At 37.5% G+C, this 6,917-nt stretch overlaps 1 protein-coding gene across 4 annotated transcripts in view; it reads left to right on the top strand.

Annotated features, from left to right (window-relative positions):
• The first annotated feature begins 1,351 nt into the window (after window positions 1–1,351).
• Window positions 1,352–6,917, top strand: part of LOC121725862 (neurobeachin) — a 385,885-nt gene continuing 380,319 nt past the window's right edge. For 3 of the 4 annotated variants that reach the window (XM_042113000.1, XM_042113002.1, XM_042113001.1), the window contains exon 1: window positions 1,352–1,471. The gene's annotated coding sequence lies outside the window, so the exon portion shown is untranslated. The remainder of the gene's footprint in view (window positions 1,472–6,917) is intronic. The other variant, XM_042113003.1, reaches the window with a different exon arrangement.

Raw genomic sequence — 6,917 nt, 5'->3', positions numbered from 1 at the left:
GTATTTACAGACACACTTTTAGATTAAACTTTTTGCACTTTTTTTCAAGTCGCAACTGCAATTTTAAACACATTAAATATCAAAAACTGCTAGCTCGCTTACAAAAACAACCACAAACAAAACAACGCGTGATAATGACATTTAAAACGTCAAGTCTTCAACCAACCAGAGAAGATGTTGTTGTGGGGCGCTTAAACCGACCAATCAGTGAATTTTTTTCGGCATTAACTAACGATTCGTTTTGCAATCTTGCTAAGGCGACTCGCGTTTTCGCGAAAACACTACCTTTTGTCAGTAAGGTTGAAAAATGTAATCACCTGCATTGTCTAATTATCAAATCATCCTACGACATAAATATACATTGTATGCGCCACTATTTATTCACTAAGACGGTATACTGCAAAAAACGTGCAGGATTGTGCCGGTGAACCAACCCTTAGGCGACCGGGTTTTACTAGATTTGAGCATATTTTAAATCAATTGGCTTCGTATAATGTTTTTATACGACAAAGTGATCCGCTTGTCTGCGACGAAAGTCCTCAAACAACACAGCTTCATATTCACAAACAAACAGAGGAAACGCCAATCCTTTCACTGTGGAGTAGCTACTTACAATTCCACGAACTGTCCATTTGATAGGCCTTCCTAATCAGAATAATGTTGTACAGCCTCCAGGGGCCCATTCTATAACCCTGCAGTCTCAATTCACTGAAGTGGTTAAGGTGGAACTTACCCTATCTTCGAATTATCACTCAACTAAATAATTAATTTCTATCTTCTTTGGTTACTAGGTGCAGGTGGGTTAAAACGCGGCTTAATCTTGGACTTTAAACGAAACAAACTTGTATATTTAAAATATGTTATTGGTTCTTCGGTCGCAAGTATTTCCATGAAATTTTAATTGTATGTGGTTGTGGGCAAGAAAATGATCTATTGTCACTAAGGAACCGTGATTTTTTTTAATTTTAACTCTCTCAAAACTGTTCTAAGCAAGTCTCTCAGATTCTTCTTGAACAGCAAAAGTATCTTTCTCGCAATATGGAAACATCGAGTACAACATTTTATTAGGCCCGGTATTTGGTAAGCCCTCGTTACAAAAGTTTGAAGTACACTCGTATTGGAATTAGGTAATCGATCGAAAATATAAATTCCTGGTCCTTAGGATTAATCCCCTTTAACGGCTCACGCCGTGTTGGCTGAATGTTAAATATAGAGCATTGGAACAGTGGCTCGTGTTTCATTAGCTTTTCCTATAATAAAATAATTAAGAGATGCTGCTGCGGGGATGAATCCGGGGTCGAGGGGCGGGCGGCGCCCGGTCCGCCTTCAGTGATCGGCCGCCCGCCCTGGCGCCTGCACGCGTGTCGCCGCCCTACCCAGTGTGCCAAAACACCGTGTGTACCAGGGTGGCATAACCGGTGTGGACGTAGTGATAGTGAGTGGACCTACCGCCGGCCGTTTGAAGTGCGAGGTAGAGAATACGGCTATTCGTCAGCTGATGACAGGCCACCCACCTAATGACGCCTACACGGCTTTTTCACTCGATCAGTCATATCTACTGTCCATTCGTGACATCCATTTCCGATGTGCCCGTTGGTGACTTTTCATCTACATTAGCATTGTATAATGGATAACGTATCTGCATCGATCTTACGTCTGATATCGTGTATTTATTTCATAATTTATCTGCTTGAAAATGTATAAGTTATCAATAAAATTAAGGTTTCATTTTGCCAATAACACTGTCGTAACTAACCTCTAAGTATCTAGCCTCTACATTTGAAATTGGTATTCTCGTCGTACATGTGCTTATGGTTGTCCACGTTTTCTGTTTATTCCGTTTCTCGGAAATTCACTTCACTGGAAATTCATCAGTGGCCGGAGTGTTGCTTCGTAACGTAAAACATTATTTAGCATGAAAAAAAATGGAATTTTTATTTAGATGAACGAACGTACATAGGCTCTGTTCCCCGAGCAAACAAAAACAAATTAAAATGATTACGTACTAAATGTTGCCCATAACTTTGCGCTGGTTTATTGCGCGACTGCATTTTTCGCGATAAAAATTATATTATATCTCTTCCTTAGACTTAAAATATTTCCATACCGACCTTTATCAAAATCGTGCTAGCGGCTTAATTATTGTAAAGAGCCAACAAAGAGACAGATAGACACACTATCACTAATATTATATTGGAATTTACATAAATATAATGTTCGTAAGGATGGTATTGTAATAACTGCAAAGAAACGAATTTACCGCTTAATATTGTAACCAAACTTTAAAACATTAATAAATTAGGTTGTTGTCGAAATGCGAGATAAAGAAAGTTACTGATATGGTCAAAAATCACGTGCTTACAGTTTAGAGTTAAATTACCTCTGACAGGACCTTTATGTTCGACTGGCGAGAGATCAGGCGCAGGACCGACTTTTTACATACCCATCGGACGCATGGATCATCTTACTTGTTAGACAATCAGGTGATCAGCCTGCATTTTCCTAACCAAACTTGGAAGTAACATGTTTCCAACGCGGGAATCGAACCCACGACCTCCGAGTCAAGAGCCACGCTCTTAACCACTGGTCTACAGAGGCGTTATTTATAATATTAGTATTGCTATATGCTAAGTACTCACATACGGTTTTGCTTGATAGTTTTACTCCGAATCGAAGGAAATGACATATTTGACATATTTAATTGCATCGAGCCGGCTCGAAGCGAGCCTTCGAGCTGTCAGTTTTGCGGTCCACACGGTGGTTATTGCTCGATTTGGAGTAAAACTATCTAGCAAAACCGTATGTGAGTACTTAGCATAAGATTATGAACATTGTCATAAGAATCACCCTTATATTCCTGAGTGGAATAACTGTACGGAGCTTAAACTATATAATTTGTCAAATTGTCACGGTGTATCGATTAATCGTGGTTGAAACCTGTTAGCAACATTTTGCATAGCCTTTTCTATAGCGGCACTAGAATTCTCAAGTTGTGATAGCCCTAGAACTTTGCCTTGCATCTAAACAAAAGGTTGACAAAGGCGAACTTGGTCTTAGTTTGACAGGCGACATAGTAACTTTTGTGTACCTGTACCTGGAGGTCAGGTCTTTTATTTTTAGACAGTTATTCTCATGCTATAGATTCTATGGCATATTAATGACTGTCTTAAATTATATGGCAGAAGAAAAACTGTCTGTTCCGTGGCATATAACGATGAATATGAGTTTAAAGTCTAAATATCGTCTATCTCTATCTATCTCAAGGATTGGACATACACAGAAATGCACAAATTCAGTCAGGTCGGCTTGCAATCACATCAGCCTTCCCGTTTATTCGGATAGATTTTAGTTTCCGCGCAAACGACACAAGCGATTGTATGTAACGATTTATTTTAGGAGCGGCGCGGTCGCGTCTCTTTTTACATACAATTGCTGGCGACCTCGCGGTGTGGCTTCCAAAACGCTCGTTCTCGCGGACGCCAAAAAATGGAATGTAAGGGCTCAAATAATAATGAATGCGTGTATTCTATTAATAATAAAGTCGATAAGTTCTAAAGTAATAAATCAATGGACATTGAGATAAATCTGCTCTATCAATTTAGTTTAATCCTTCCAAAGCCTCAATCCCAGACTTTTCGATATCGATTTATATATTTGTACGCACCTATTTACTGCTAGATAGGTATCACTAACCTTAAAAGGTTAGTGAGTTATGTCTTGGCATGATGACAGGTCCTTGGCAAGCTTCACCTTCCTAAACCATGTCTTTGAGTCGATAAACTTAGTTAGTCTCTGTTGGTGCATTGCTCCAAAACTTTCAGCTTAAAGACAAAAGTTCAGCTTAAAGGCATTTGCCACTTTATGGTTATAGGTTTCATATCGCTCTATGCCTAACCAATAATAACCTAAACAGCACTAATAAAGACAAATCTGATTCATTGATCTAAAATTCTGTTTTTATACAGAAGACTAGGATCTATTTACCAGCTTTTTTTATTGGTTAACATATTAACGTAAGCCAATCAAAACGCTACTGAATAAACTCGATCAAAAACCTGAGAAAGCGTGCAGAAGTCATTCAGAATAGGTATCAAAACTCACAGCCGTGTTTAGTTACCGAAATCTTGAAGTAAATAAAAGTGACGTAGAACCATCTTCGTAAAAACATCCCAATTTCCTATCTTGTCCCATTGTTTCGTGATGATTAATACCACCGAAGCGAGTGGTGTATTCGACGAATTAAAAATGGCATGCTTTGATGAAAGCTCCATTGTATCGTGTACTCGAAACCTTTTATCTGTGTAAACGAAGGAATGTTACGAAGTTGCCAACGATGTAGAGCATTTGTCTAACCTGGCGCAATCGACTGCGCCGTTTTTAGCCGCCTTTTATTTTGTTTTCTCTTATTTTTCGAGATTACGGTACAAATTAAATTCTCTTGCCATTACTGTTTTTAATGTGGGACTTGGGTTGTACACGTATTTCTAAATTGTACATGTTTTCGTAGCTGTTTATTGTGATGTCTTGTGATTATGTTATTACTATGTATTTTCTTTTTCCTTATCCCTGGTAATATTTGTTCTGATTATGCCACCTCTTCATGACGGTCGACAAGCGTTGACGAACATGTAGATGTGAATAATATTATGTGATCGTCCATAACAGTTATAATCTATGATCGGGCTATAGGCGATTTTGCATCATGGCAATCATGGTTATCCAATATGTCCTAACGTGAAGAGGAGTCTTTAGTTGTGACGTAATCGTCTCTAATCATTAGTGACGTCAGCACATGGTCGCCGTTTGTAATTATGTGCATAATGAAATTAGTATCGCCTAATGAGTTTGCTGCTGAATGTTACTGTCATTAGTGTCCTACGAATTAGGAATAATATATTGTGTCCTAGATGTGTCCTAGAGAAAAAATGAAGCTCTAGTAGGTAGCCTAAAGGTAACTTAAAATATTTTACGCTAACGTTTGGACGTTAATTATTGTGCAGATCTCAAGCTGGGCTAGTCATATATTACCAATGAGCTTTTGCTCGTGGCTTCGCTCGCGTTAAGAAGTATTATTATATACAAACTTTCATCCCCTATTTTAAAGGGGTTAAAATAGGGGATGAAAGTTTGTATATGCTCGTGGCTTCGCTCGCGTTAAGAAGTATTATTATATACAAACTTTCATCCCCTATTTTAACCCCTTGGGGATGGAATTGATCAAAATCCTTTCTGCCTGCATGCCAAATTTCAGCCCGATCGGTCCAGTGGTTTAGGCTGTGCGTTGATAGATCACCATGTCAGTCAGTCACCTTTAAGTTTTATATATATAGATAGAAGATAGATTATTGGAATTGAGAATTTTTAACTTAAAATATACATTTTTATTTGTTGCAGTTGAAATACTTCTTCTAAAACTCCGTTGTATGTTTAAGAAAGAAATAAAGTCATATTCGGGCTTTTTGTGTTTTGTAGTCAACGAATGTCTTAGACAAATGTATTCTTAAAGAAAGGTAATTTGCATCGAAAAGATCTCTCCATTTTACTTTTGTATCTCTTTCGGGTTGTGTGATGAGGTTGTTAGACTTTTATTTACAATCTAGTTGAAAATTGTACGTTTTTCAAAAGTCTTATTGTATAATAACAATATGTAATAATAAAATAATCTGTGAATTTAAAATTCTAAACAATAATTTTCTATAATATAATATACACAATTTCCGTAGATAAACAAAGATTATCGAGCACAGTAGTGTATACAAGTATACTTAGATCGAAAAAGTTGTTTCGAAGTTAAATCTGGAATAGGGACGGAACGGATAACTTTAGATTACTCGAACCGCCAGGTGGAGCTCTGTACATATATCTTTCATTGTCAATAAATATGCAACTGCAGTAAGATTGAGGAGTTTTTAACATTCCTCTAACTCGGAGCAAAGTTTAGAAGCAGAAGCAGCCAATTATATTATAGTTAAAGAATAATAACCGGTGGTAGGCCCCTAGGCACCATGTAGACTTTCTGAGAACATTTGTTTCAAATTTATTCAGAAATAAAACAATATTTTTATTAAATATCATACAGTAGAGTATCTCAGCCGTATTCTTGACAAATGATTCGCTCAACAATCGTTAATAAGTAATAGCCAATACGAATGCGTTGCTGCTTCCAAGTTACCTAACATCTCGCTTACGTGTGCGTGTAGCCGAGTATACTACTAAGGCCCGATTCGACCAAACTTGAAGTTACACGAGTATAACTATCATGAGAATAATTTTACTCCTTTAATTTACTCTAGGGTATTATCGTTTGCATTTTACCAAGTTATTCAAAGAGTATGAAATAAAATGTCAATTATAGTTCACAATGACACCGACCGTGACAGTTGACACCCTGTTGTGCAACTATTCTCAGTTTAATATTTACTCCACCAAAATAGCCCGTGTAAATATTTACTCCCGTGTAATTACCTTATTCTTGGATTAGAAGTTGGAAAAACGCAAAACCAGCTTACTCTTAGATTAGGAGACAGTTATACTCGAGTAAAATTTTAATCCAGTTTGGTCGAATCCGCCCTTAAACGTTTTAGGGTGAAGCCAAACGAGCGTAATTTGTGAGTTGTGAGTCGCAGAATTTCGACTGGCAAAAATTCTGCTGCATTCAGTTTCATACAAAAGTCCTGTTTGATTCACAAGAGTGTCATTTTGTGAGTCATGATTTGTATGAAAAGAAATTTACGCGGCAGAAATTCTGCGACTTACGATTCACAAAATTACGCTCGTTTGGCGTCACCCTCAGTATGAAGATGGGCTACTGTATATTATTATTTTTGTTGACTAACTGTCGTTGTATAATGACGCAGGTGAGCTATTTGTGCAAAAAGAACGTAAACGTACAGCACGAGCTCACCTTTCTAAAAACA

Source organism: Aricia agestis, chromosome 4 (assembly GCF_905147365.1).
Source record: "Aricia agestis chromosome 4, ilAriAges1.1, whole genome shotgun sequence".
Taxonomy (NCBI): Eukaryota; Metazoa; Arthropoda; class Insecta; order Lepidoptera; family Lycaenidae; genus Aricia; species Aricia agestis.
This window is presented reverse-complemented; position numbering and strand designations above follow the sequence as displayed.